Raw genomic sequence first — 13677 nt, 5'->3', positions numbered from 1 at the left:
TCTAACACTCCCCCCTTTGATTCCAAGAGGAACCATATATCATTATATAGACCTTTCTCACACGCAGGCACCAAGGCAACATTTGCATGATTAATCACAGTGGTAGAGGTGTGGGTGATGAAAGAAGACAACAGTGACAATAAACAGGGGCAACAAACAAGAATCAACACAATAATCAAGATTACGGGAGAACATGTGTTTATAAACCAAGATCCCCAAGGGCCAACAAGGTCCGTCAGCCAACTTGACCAAGTATCATCAGCAGGTGGAGGCTCAGCAGTAGCGGCCTTCATGTGCGAAATGATGTCAGTAATGTTGGTATAGTAACTAGGGATGTCGAAGCAACACGTTTCGTTAATGACCTAGCAGCCGGTTTTGCATGACAGCGGTTCGGATTTGATCTACTTCATCATTGAACAATGCCAGGGCGTTTTCAGTCCTATTGACTAAAGTGAGCACCTGCCACGCCAAACCATTCATTTTTGTTAAGTGCTGCAGTAGTTCCTCCTCCCAGGAACAAACTCCAAACCAAGTTCGCTCCGGGGTTAGTCCATCGGTTGGCCAGTACGGTCCCATCATACCTATTAGGGGTGCTGGGAATTACAGACCTTTTAGCCCTGCCCTGGCGGTAACATCATCTACCGAGACCGGTACCCAGGGTGTATGGAATGCCTGACATACCAGACAATCCTTCCCTGGCACTACCTCTCCTGCCACTACCAGGCAGACCACACAGGCTAAATTACCATTACGTTGCTGTTGATGACTCTGAAAGCACTCCATCCCCCTTTTGTACCCGTCGAGACTGAACGTAATGCCAATATTATCACACAGATGGGGCCCATTATTCCTACAGTAAGGTTTTGCATACAATTATCAGGAAAACAAGGAGAGTCTGCAAAGGATGTTAATAGGCAGATAGGATAGCTCTCAAATTATAATACCAATGCAAAAGTGTATTGATATCAACAGGGCCAAGGAGTACTTCCTCGGTGTGTGGTGCAGCCGAGGGGCAGTCCCCCAGCATGAAATCATATAACAAATTTTGTATCATATGTGAATGTGTTAAGGTGCATTTGGCTTGGCGGACGCGTCAGCTACTGGTAATTCCTTCGGCGGGCTGGCGTGTATCCACTGTGCCGATCCCGATGTTAGCACAGCGGTTCGGGTCACTGCGATCACGTTTGTTGGGGGGCCGTACGCAGCTTCACCATCTTTCCCAGGGTTCAATGGCTTGACCAAAACAGTGTCACCTGGAATCAATGGATGAGCAGGCCTGTCTGTGGGAAGAGGGAGAGCACAAGAGACATTACCACGCACACTGTTCAATTTCGCAATCAACATTTGGGTGTAGTCCGCCAGGATCACGTCCATGTCACCTGAATGAGAAACACCTGGGTTACCTCTGACCCATGGGCTGGTAAATTATCCAGTAAAAATGACCTCAAATGGTGACAATTTGGTGGTGGCAGTGGGCATCATTCTGATCTGACGAAACACTGCTGGCAGTAGATCGATCCATTTGTTTCCTGTTTCCATCATAGCCTTTGTTAACATTTCTTTCAATGAATGATTAATTCTTTCAACAATGCCAGATGACTGAGGATGATAAGGGATGTGAAACTTCCAGTCAAGAGTTAGGCAGGTGCATAGTTTCTGAGTTACCTTAGAAATGAAACAGGGTCCCTGATCTGAATCTATTACCCGAGGCACACCATACCTCAGTATTATCTCCTTGGCTCGGATTTTAACCACAGCGCGGCGTCTTCCTTAGAACAAGGAAACGCCTCAGTCCACTTGGAAAACCTGTATACAATCTCTAGCAGATACTTCAACTGACCACAAGGTGGCATGTGCATAAAGTCTATCTGTAGTCACTGAAAGGGATATTCAGGAGCCAGCAAGGCATCATGTTTGGCTTGTGTTTTACCCTGGTTGCTTCTAGCACAGGTTAAACAGCTATCTAGGAAAGATTTTACAGTTTTGCGTGTTTCAGGTATACCAAACTGCTTTTCAATGTTAGCTGTCACCCCCCCTTTGTGCGATATGTGAAATCCTGTGAAACTGACGCACAAGAAATGGCAAAACAGATATAGGAAGGGCGATACGCCCCTCCGGGTCACGAATTAGACCACTTTTATCAGGACTACATCCTTGATCAGCCCAATGAAAGCAGTCCTTTCGTGTACCCTGAGTCTGTATGAAACGCAGATCGATATCAGTAGGCACCAAGCAATGAGAAAACATGTCGACGATACAGCGTATGGGCACGAGGGGGCATTAACAACTGCCCAACATGCAACCTCGTCCGCCAAGCCGTTGCCAGTGGCCGTGTCAGATCCAGAGGTCGTGTCATGACCCCTGACCTTTTCGACAGTCACCGGAGCTGGTAGTGTACATGCAGACAAAATTGCAGACACTAGTCCTGAATTAGAAATGGGCTTACCATCCGAGGTGCAGAACCCCCTGGGGTGCCAAATTTTACCGAAGTCATGAGCAACCCCAAACGCATGACGGGAATCAGTATACATGGTGACAACCTGATCCCGGAATAGATGACAGGCCCTGGTCAATGCCATCAGTTCAGCTGGTGAGCAGACCTGTAAGGGCAGACAGAATATCCACAAGGGAATACGCAGTCGGACATTGTGTAAAACATGAGGCATCTACAAAAATGTGATAGTCGCATTCGAGCGGCGTGCTAGCCAGATCAGAGCGCATACTCAAGGACTCAAGGATAGCCTCCATGCGGTCGTGGGGCACAGAGTCAGCAGAATGATTTAGCGATGTCAAAAGCGATTGTAACAGGCTAGCAGATGAACTCAGGGATGTGTGTGATTTAATGGTTAAGTTCTGAGTGGCGCAAAGGATGGCCTCATAGCCCGAACGTCGCTGCGCCATCATGTGCTGTGTCTGAATGTTATTCAGAATAGTAATAACTTGATGTGAAGTGTGAAGAACCATGCTATGAGACAGTGCCAATGTCTCAGCGTCAGTGACTAGCAGGGCCGAGGCAGCCCTGGCGCGTAAGCACGCCGGCCTGCTTGAACGACCGAATCAAAAGTTTTGGAAAGGTAGGCCACAGGACCATAACTGCCACCGTGCTCGTAAAGGTGGAAGGGCAGATTATAGTTCGGCAGGCCAAGCGCTGGAGCAGAGCACAAGGCCGATTTCAGAGTCCTAAATGACTGATGCATGGTTTCAGTCCAGACCAATGTGTCAGGACAGTCTTTTCCACAGCCCTGCCCGAGGACTTTATCATGAATGGAACAATCGGGCACCCACTGGCGGCAGTAGTTAACCAGACCCAGGAAACTCAGCGTGGCTTGCTTCGTGTAGGGCGGAGGGATGTCACATATGACCCGACGGTCTTCAGAGAGGCGGCGTCCACCAGCAGACAGCAGGAACCCCAGATACGTGACAGACAGCTTGCACCACTGGAGCTTAGATGGTGAATCCTTAAAACCGCATGAAGCCAGATGTTTCAGTAGTGAACGAGACCCCATCACGCAGCGCTCCTCCGTTGGTGATGACAAGAGGATGTCGTCTGCGTAACTGATAATAACACAGCCCTCTTGAGGGGCCCAGGACGCCAATGCGTCTCTTACAACAGCGGAGAACACAGCCGGGGAGTCCAGGAAGCCCTGGGGGAGCCGGCACCACACGTAATGCCTATCCTGAAATGTAAATGCGAAAAGTGGTTGGCTGTCCGGGTGGACTGGTACAGAGAAAAAGGCAGAGCAAATATCAACAACAGAAAAATAGTGATGGTGTGCAGGTATAGTGGTTAAAATGGCAGACACATCAGGCACCAGCGGGGCTATAGGAACTACTATGCCATTAATGCGCTTGAGATCTTGTGTCAATCTCCATCCCTCACCACCTGGTTTACAGGTGTATTGTAGGGTGACACAGTGGGAATGATGATGCCTCGGTCAAGCAGGGAGTCAATGAGAGGTGACAGACCTGCTTCTTTTTCAGGAGATAGTGGATACTGTTTACAGTAAACAGCTCAAGCTTGAGTCGAGCCTCATAGGGATTTACTAAAGAGGTTCTCTGTGTTATACTGCAGAGTTTGTGCAGGTTGGAGATTCATATTTTGCTGACAAGTTGGTACAAACAGGTTCCTTTCTGACTCAGAGGTTGATCCCAGTCCTTAGTAAAACAGGAGAGAAGCACTGAGCATGGCTCATCAGGGCCATATCCTTCCGAGATGTGTCAACATTAGTGTGCTAAGCCCAGTAATAAACATTGGCTCCATCACTATTTGAATTTGGGAGGGTGTCATTGCTAACCAGCTCCTCCTCAGTAAACCTGTGCTTTAAACACCACACCAGACCACTCCTGAAATCAGGTCCTGTTAATTGAGCATATTTGGTGCATCCTTCTAAAGCATCCAAAAATGCATGAACCTTAGTCAGATCAGGTAAACCATCACAAATATTTTTTATATCAGTCATGTTAGGAGGCATAACTACACAGTTTCTCACCCAGTACCATGAACAGAGCAGAAATTTGAGGGGCTGGAGCCATGGTCCAAAGCCTCACCCTGCTGTAGAAAGAGGAGGTTAGGATAGAGGGCTGGTGTGGGCTTGCCACCCACAAGCCCCCCCACCCCCCCTCAGCTTCCTTCCAGAGACTGTGGGTAGCTGTAAAAATGAGGCCAACACCACCATTGCTGGACCATAAAAGAGCCTGTGAAAATTGTGCCAAATACCCATCAAATAAAGAATCATGGCTCTCAGCAGAGAAGTTGTGTGGCAGGGCTTGTCACCACACCCAATGAATCACCGCTTTCATCACCTTGCAAAGCTAGATTGAATTCATGCTGACCTTGTGCCCCTTCAGACTGCAAATAACCCAGACAATTGAAGCAGACATTAGAAACATTTTATTCAAGAAAGTAACAAAAGCAGAACCATTTTGAGAAAGACCATTACACTCAGTATCCCATCTAAAAGATGGCATCAAACAGCCTCAAATTGGAACAGATGCTGGTGGTTCTATATTGTATCCAATAAGGAATCCTTGTCCCACCCACTGGAGTACATGCTGAAGAGCCCTTTGTCAATCCATATGCTGGATGAGGTTTGATCAACCTCTAAAACCCAGTAGAACATTGGATTTGTGAGGAGACGGACCTTCTGCATCTAGGATTGGGCAGCCTGTACTCAAAGCTGTTAGCGGCTGGAGAAATGGCCTTTTGAGACATCATGGGAATTCAGAGGTCCAGGAAACTGTTGCCTTTCAAGTGCAGCACCCCCTTCAGTCTGAACACTGGTAGAGGTCACGCCAGAAGCCCACGTTTGGGAACGGTCAGCCTGTCCTGAGCCCTGGACAGTGCTCGAGGTACGTGCAGCCTGTCCTGAGCCCTGGATTTGGGGCACATGAGAATCCAGATAGCCAGGAAACCTGTGGCTTGTCTGTGCGTCATTCCCTTCAGACTGACGACTAGTAGAGGTCACGCCAGAAGCCCATGTTTGGGAACGGTCAGCCTGTCCTGAGCCCTGGACAGTGCTCGAGGTACGTGCAGCCTGTCCTGAGCCCTGGATTTGGGGCACATGAGAATCCAGATAGCCAGGAAACCTGTGGCTTGTCTGTGCATCATTCCCTTCAGACCGACGGCTAGTAGAAGTCACGCCAGAAGCCCACGTTTGGGAACGGTCAGCCTGTCCTGAGCCCTGGACAGTGCTCGAGGTACGTGCAGCCTGTCCTGAGCCCTGGATTTGGGGCACATGAGATTCCAGATAGCCAGGAAACCTGTGGCTTGTCTGTGCGTCATTCCCTTCAGACCGACGACTAGTAGAGGTCACGCCAGAAGCCCACATTTGGGAACGGTCAGCCTGTCCTGAGCCCTGCACAGTGCTCAAGGTACGTGCAGCCTGTCCTGAGCCCTGGATTTGGGGTACAACATGAGAACCCAGATAGCCTTTAAACCTGTGGCTTGTCTGTGCATCGTTCCCCTCAGATTGACGACTAGTAGAGGTCACGCCAGAAGCCCACATTTGGGAAGGGGCAGCCTGTCCTGAGCCCTGGACAGTGCTCGAGGAACGTGCAGCCTGTCCTGAGCCCTGGACAGTGCTCGAGGAACGTGCAGCCTGTCCTGAGCCCTGGACAGTGCTCGAGGAACGTGCAGCCTGTCCTGAGCCCTGGACAGTGCTCGAGGAACGTGCAGCCTGTCCTGAGCCCTGGATTTGGGGCACATGAGATTCCAGATAGCCAGGAAACCTGTGGCTTCTCTGTGCGTCATTCCCTTCAGACCGACGACTAGTAGAGGTCACGCCAGAAGCCCACATTTGGGAACGGTCAGCCTGTCCTGAGCCCTGGACAGTGCTCAAGGTACGTGCAGCCTGTCCTGAGCCCTGGATTTGGGGCACATGAGAATCCAGATAGCCAGGAAACCTGTGGCTTGTCTGTGCGTCATTCCCTTCAGACCGACGACTAGTAGAGGTCACGCCAGAAGCCCACATTTGGGAACGGTCAGCCTGTCCTGAGCCCTGGACAGTGCTCAAGGTACGTGCAGCCTGTCCTGAGCCCTGGATTTGGGGCACATGAGAATCCAGATAGCCAGGAAACCTGTGGCTTGTCTGTGCGTCATTCCCTTCAGACCGACGACTAGTAGAGGTCACGCCAGAAGCCCACATTTGGGAACGGGCAGCCTGTCCTGAGCCCTGGACAGTGCTCGAGGAATGTGCAGCCTGTCCTAAGCCCTGGACAGTGCTCGAGGAACGTGCAGCCTGTCCTGAGCCCTGGATTTGGGGTACAACATGAGAACCCAGATAGCCTGGAAACCTGTGGCTTGTCTGTGCATCGTTCCCTTCAGATTGACGACTAGTAGAGGTCACACCAGAAGCCCACATTTCGGAAGGGGCAGCCTGTCCTGAGCCCTGGACAGTGCTCGAGGAATGTGCAGCCTGTTCTGAGCCCTGGATTTGGGGTACATCATGAGAACCCAGATAGCCTGGAAACCTGTGGCTTGTCTGTGCATCGTTCCCTTCAGACTGACGACTAGTAGAGGTCACGCCAGAAGCCCACATTTGGGAAGGGGCAGCCTGTCCTGAGCCCTGGACAGTGCTCGAGGAACGTGCAGCCTGTCCTGAGCCCTGGACAGTGCTCGAGGAACGTGCAGCCTGTCCTGAGCCCTGGATTTGGGGTACAACATGAGAACCCAGATAGCCTGGAAACCTGTGGCTTGTCTGTGCATCGTTCCCTTCAGACTGACGACTAGTAGAGGTCACGCCAGACGCCCACATTTGGGAATGGGCAGCCTGTCCTGACGGCTGCATGGGGCTTGAGGAATGGGCAGCCTGTCCTGACAGCTGGGCAGCCTGAACAGATCCCTGGAAGGGGCTGGGGGAATGGCTAACCTGAACCGATGGCTGGGCAGCCTGTCCCCATGCCTGGACAGGCCATGAGGAATGGGCAGCCTGTCCAGACACCTGGATGGGGCACAATGAATGGGCAGTGGGCACATCATGGGAATATAGATTGCTGGTCTTACAAGAAACCATCCCATCAGATTCATGGACTGTGGAAACCAAGCCAGGAGGCCACAATTGAGATACAGTTTTCTGATCTGAGGGCTGGTAGGGGCTGCCGGGGTGGCCTGCCTGGCCCGAGGGCTGGTAGGGGCTGCCGGGGTGGCCTGCCTGGCCCGAGGGCTGGTAGGGGCTGCCGGGGTGGCCTGCCTGGCCCGAGGGCTGGTAGGGGCTGCCGGGGTGGCCTGCCTGGCCCGAGGGCTGGTAGGGGCTGCCGGGGTGGCCTGCCTGGCCCGAGGGCTGGTAGGGGCTGCCGGGGTGGCCTGCCTGGCCCGAGGGCTGGTAGGGGCTGCCGGGGTGGCCTGCCTGGCCCGAGGGCTGGTAGGGGCTGCCGGGGTGGCCTGCCTGGCCCGAGGGCTGGTAGGGGCTGCCGGGGTGGCCTGCCTGGCCCGAGGGCTGGTAGGGGCTGCCGGGGTGGCCTGCCTGGCCCGAGGGCTGGTAGGGGCTGCCGGGGTGGCCTGCCTGGCCCGAGGGCTGGTAGGGGCTGCCGGGGTGGCCTGCCTGGCCCGAGGGCTGGTAGGGGCTGCCGGGGTGGCCATCTTGGGAACCTAGATGTCCGTAACGACTGTGGCTTTTGCATTCATACTGCCCGACAGGTTGATGGCTTGTGGACGTTACACCAGAACCCCATATCTGGGATTCTGGTGACCATACCGCACTCTGGAGGCTGGACATCTTCCCTTTCTTTGCCAGCTGAGAAGCAATGGTCCCATATGGGTGCCTGCTGCTACTTTGTTGAGCCCTCCTAGCAGTCTGCTGGCTGTCTGAAGTGTATGGACTTGGAAAACCTTGAGCACTGGATACAGTGTCTACACCATCAGAAGACCCACGGTACAGACGTCTTTGCGCAAAAGGGCGACTGGACAGAGGAGTATTTATTGCGACATTACCATCCGAGCTTTCATGGGAAGAGGGACCCAGCAACTCGGTTTGGGATACAGTTTCAGGAAGCTTCTGGCCACTTTGGAAAACCGACTGGTAATATCCTGTAGTCCCAATTGCAGTCACATCTTCTGAAAAACCCTTTTCACTGCTGGAAGCCCACCTAGACTCAACAGCTTCATTCTGCCTGGAGTCCAGGTCTTCCTGAAAGAACGGGGAGCTACTTTCCATGGATGCAACACTGGAAGTCAAGGCTCCCAGATGAGTGGCATTTTCAGGCTGACCCAAAGGATTGTTGTTCCACACTTGTAGGACAAAGGAAAAAAAGTAAGATTACATTCAGAACATTTGAGCAAGCACAAAAGAACCAATATCTGTCTCCAGTCTCATACCTCTATATCCCTCTGCGTCTTTTACTAAAGAGATTGTAGTGAGAAGTAACCAAAACCTACAAGACAAAAGAGCATTTGTTCATGAAGGCAACTCTCTGTCAAAGTTAGACAAAATAACACCACAAGTGGTCCACATCATATGTTTACCTCCTGCGCCACCACATCATGCCTCTAGATGGGATAACCCCAAACCCAGGGTGTAGCGGCACCTTTGTCTCCTTCCGAGAATCACAGGCAAACGGAGACTTCCCTATCTACTTGCGTTCCTCTTAAGCCTCTCATTAAAGTTACCTGATAAGGATCACCTGGTCAAACTCTTTTCACCTGTTATAGAACCAGTTATAGGAACTGATGCATGACTGCCACTGAAAAATAGTTGGTGATATTCAAGTATAACAGTAATATTGTTTTAGTACTAGAGGCTGCTTTGATTGTACAAGTGTTAATGTGCAATTCATTTGTTTGCTTGTCACATGGGTAATTGAGTGCCAATTTCACTTCTCTTTGTTTATGTCTGGTGCGTATTTTATTTGGTCAAATGTCCTTTTCTAAGCTTATCATCCAAATTTTAATTGTTTATTTCTGTTCTACAGTTTTAAATTTGTTTGTTTGAAAGGTTTGGTGCCAATGCCTATCTTTTTGCACATCTTGATTAAATTGGTATATAATTGTAAATCATGGTAACATTTTTATATCTATCTAGGTTTCTCAAGAAATTCTGGACAAAGCCACATTTATTGATTCCCTGCCCTCTGTAAATAAAATAAAATAAAAATAAAAAACCAACAACTATTAAAAAACATCCAGAATTCTAATTTGTAGGTAAACCAAGTGTGAATCCACAATCCTGTAATCATATGAAATGCACTGGTGAAAAATATGTGAATGAAAGTCATCAAAAATGTTGAAACAATGTATAATCACTCTTTCATTACACTGAGTAATTCTATCAAATTATAATCATTTGAATCACATCATTAATAAATCTTCTGGATGCACTTTTAAGAACATTCACATTCCAGATTTGACCGATGTTCTGGCAATTGGCCCTAGTTTAGCTCCAGGAAACTTGCTGCATAGCAGGTTAGCTTCACAGCATATGTTGCAGTAGCAACTAACCTACACTTTTGCTGAGCAAAAGGACCAGTTTACATGTTCTTACTGATCTCATTTAGTAATTTACTAAAATAAACAATTTCAACTTTGGGAATGAACCTTTTTTTCTTTTTTAGAACTTCTTAACTCGCCTACCTCTGTGATGAAGACCTGTGTATTTCTCTTCTGAATTACATTTCAAAAGGAGGATCACATGACCGGTACTGTGCAACAACTCTGGACATCCACCTCTCAACTTGCTCCTCTACCTATTTTTATTCAAAGTCTCATTTTGTGATTCAAACGTTCCATGAACTCAGTTTTTTTTTGTGAACGATAACTGTACTTAAGTCTAATAAGCACTTTTTCTGAGCTCGTCAGGCATTTCTAAATGGCACTGCTTTGTAAGCAACATGGTGAGTAAACCCATAACGTTGGACTATATGATTTACACACTTTTAGAAACTGGTTCAAAGTGACCGGTACTTCGGGTTCGATCTCCTCAGGTTACCCTCTGCCCTCCGTCCTCTGTAGCCGCATCAATCCGGGGAAGTCAAGAGACACTGACACCAGGGTGAATCAAGAGAGTTCCACTTTATTGAGGAAAGCACAAAGTATGCACGTGTCCTATAGCTACTATCTAATCTACAGGATGACGGGGAAAAGTGAGACATGTTCTAAGGGTCTACGTAGAAAGCAAAGAAGCAAGGTTAGTAAAGATTAGATGTTCGCTGCATGAACAAGCACGAGCTGTTCCCGTACCAGCCATTAGCTACCCCTGTGCTGAGAGAGAAAGGGAGGGGTAAAGGAGACAAGAAGAGGGAGCGGATGACCTCGGGAGACCAGCTCGCGGTCAAGCCGTCATGTCATGGCTGATAAGCAGAGACCTTGCGTTGGGTGCCTGAAGAAAGAAAGGCTCCAGTGTCTAACACTCCCCCCTTTGATTCCAAGAGGAACCATATATCATTATATAGACCTTTCTCACACGCAGGCACCAAGGCAACATTTGCATGATTAATCACAGTGGTAGAGGTGCGGGTGATGAAAGAAGACAACAGTGACAATAAACAGGGGCAACAAACAAGAATCAACACAATAATCAAGATTACGGGAGAACATGTGTTTATAAACCAAGATCCCCAAGGGCCAACAAGGTCCGTCAGCCAACTTGACCAAGTATCATCAGCAGGTGGAGGCTCAGCAGTAGCGGCCTTCATGTGCGAAATGATGTCAGTAATGTTGGAATAGTAACTAGGGATGTCGAAGCAACACGTTTCGTTAATGACCTAGCAGCCGGTTTTGCATGACAGCGGTTCGGATTTGATCTACTTCATCATTGAACAATGCCAGGGCGTTTTCAGTCCTATTGACTAAAGTGAGCACCTGCCACGCCAAACCATTCATTTTTGTTAAGTGCTGCAGTAGTTCCTCCTCCCAGGAACAAACTCCAAACCAAGTTCACTCCGGGGTTAATCCATCGGTTGGCCAGTACGGACCCATCATACCTATTAGGGGTGCTGGGAATTACAGACCTTTTAGCCCTGCCCTGGCGGTAACATCATCTACCGAGACCGGTACCCAGGGTGTATGGAATGCCTGACATACCAGACAATCCTTCCCTGGCACTACCTCTCCTGCCACTACCAGGCAGACCACACAGGCTAAATTACCATTACGTTGCTGTTGATGACTCTGAAAGCACTCCATCCCCCTTTTGTACCCGTCGAGACTGAACGTAATGCCAATATTATCACACAGATGGGGCCCATTATTCCTACAGTAAGGTTTTGCATACAATTATCAGGAAAACAAGGAGAGTCTGCAAAGGATGTTAATAGGCAGATAGGATAGCTCTCAAATTATAATACCAATGCAAAAGTGTATTGATATCAACAGGGCCAAGGAGTACTTCCTCGGTGTGTGGTGCAGCCGAGGGGCAGTCCCCCAGCATGAAATCATATAACAAATTTTGTATCATATGTGAATGTGTTAAGGTGCATTTGGCTTGGCGGACGCGTCAGCTACTGGTAATTCCTTCGGCGGGCTGGCGTGTATCCACTGTGCCGATCCCGATGTTAGCACAGCGGTTCGGGTCACTGCGATCACGTTTGTTGGGGGGCCGTACGCAGCTTCACCATCTTTCCAAGGGTTCAATGACTTGACCAAAACAGTGTCACCTGGAATCAATGGATGAGCAGGCCTGTCTGTGGGAAGAGGGAGAGCACAAGAGACATTACCACGCACACTGTTCAATTTCGCAATCAACATTTGGGTGTAGTCCGCCAGGATCACGTCCATGTCACCTGAATGAGAAACACCTGGGTTACCTCTGACCCATGGGCTGGTAAATTATCCAGTAAAAATGACCTCAAATGGTGACAATTTGGTGGTGGCAGTGGGCATCATTCTGATCTGACGAAACACTGCTGGCAGTAGATCGATCCATTTCTTTCCTGTTTCCATCATAGCCTTTGTTAACATTTCTTTCAATGAATGATTAATTCTTTCAACAATGCCAGATGACTGAGGATGATAAGGGATGTGAAACTTCCAGTCAAGAGTTAGGCAGGTGCATAGTTTCTGAGTTACCTTAGAAATGAAACAGGGTCCCTGATCTGAATCTATTACCCGAGGCACACCATACCTCAGTATTATCTCCTTGGCTCGGATTTTAACCACAGCGAGGCGTCTTCCTTAGAACAAGGAAACGCCTCAGTCCACTTGGAAAACCTGTATACAATCTCTAGCAGATACTTCAACTGACCACAAGGTGGCATGTGCATAAAGTCTATCTGTAGTCACTGAAAGGGATATTCAGGAGCCAGCAAGGCATCATGTTTGGCTTGTGTTTTACCCTGGTTGCTTCTAGCACAGGTTAAACAGCTATCTAGGAAAGATTTTACAGTTTTGCGTGTTTCAGGTATACCAAACTGCTTTTCAATGTTAGCTGTCACCCCCCCTTTGTGCGATATGTGAAATCCTGTGAAACTGACGCACAAGAAATGGCAAAACAGATATAGGAAGGGCGATACGCCCCTCCGGGTCACGAATTAGACCACTTTTATCAGGACTACATCCTTGATCAGCCCAATGAAAGCAGTCCTTTCGTGTACCCTGAGTCTGTATGAAACGCAGATCGATATCAGTAGGCACCAAGCAATGAGAAAACATGTCGACGATACAGCGTATGGGCACGAGGGGGCATTAACAACTGCCCAACATGCAACCTCGTCCGCCAAGCCGTTGCCAGTGGCCGTGTCAGATCCAGAGGTCGTGTCATGACCCCTGACCTTTTCGACAGTCACCGGAGCTGGTAGTGTACATGCAGACAAAATTGCAGACACTAGTCCTGAATTAGAAATGGGCTTACCATCCGAGGTGCAGAACCCCCTGGGGTGCCAAATTTTACTGAAGTCATGAGCAACCCCAAACGCATGACGGGAATCAGTATACATGGTGACAACCTGATCCCGGAATAGATGACAGGCCCTGGTCAATGCCATCAGTTCAGCTGGTGAGCAGACCTGTAAGGGCAGACAGAATATCCACAAGGGAATACGCAGTCGGACATTGTGTAAAACATTAGGCATCTACAAAAATGTGATAGTCGCATTCGAGCGGCGTGCTAGCCAGATCAGAGCGCATACTCAAGGACTCAAGGATAGCCTCCATGCGGTCGTGGGGCACAGAGTCAGCAGAATGATTTAGCGATGTCAAAAGCGATTGTAACAGGCTAGCAGATGAACTCAGGGATGTGTGTGATTTAATGG

The sequence above is a fragment of the Electrophorus electricus genome, chromosome 19, assembly GCF_041902795.1.
Source record: "Electrophorus electricus isolate QZ-2024a chromosome 19, ASM4190279v1, whole genome shotgun sequence".
Classification (NCBI taxonomy): domain Eukaryota; kingdom Metazoa; phylum Chordata; class Actinopteri; order Gymnotiformes; family Gymnotidae; genus Electrophorus; species Electrophorus electricus.
Note: the sequence above shows the minus strand (reverse complement) of the source record.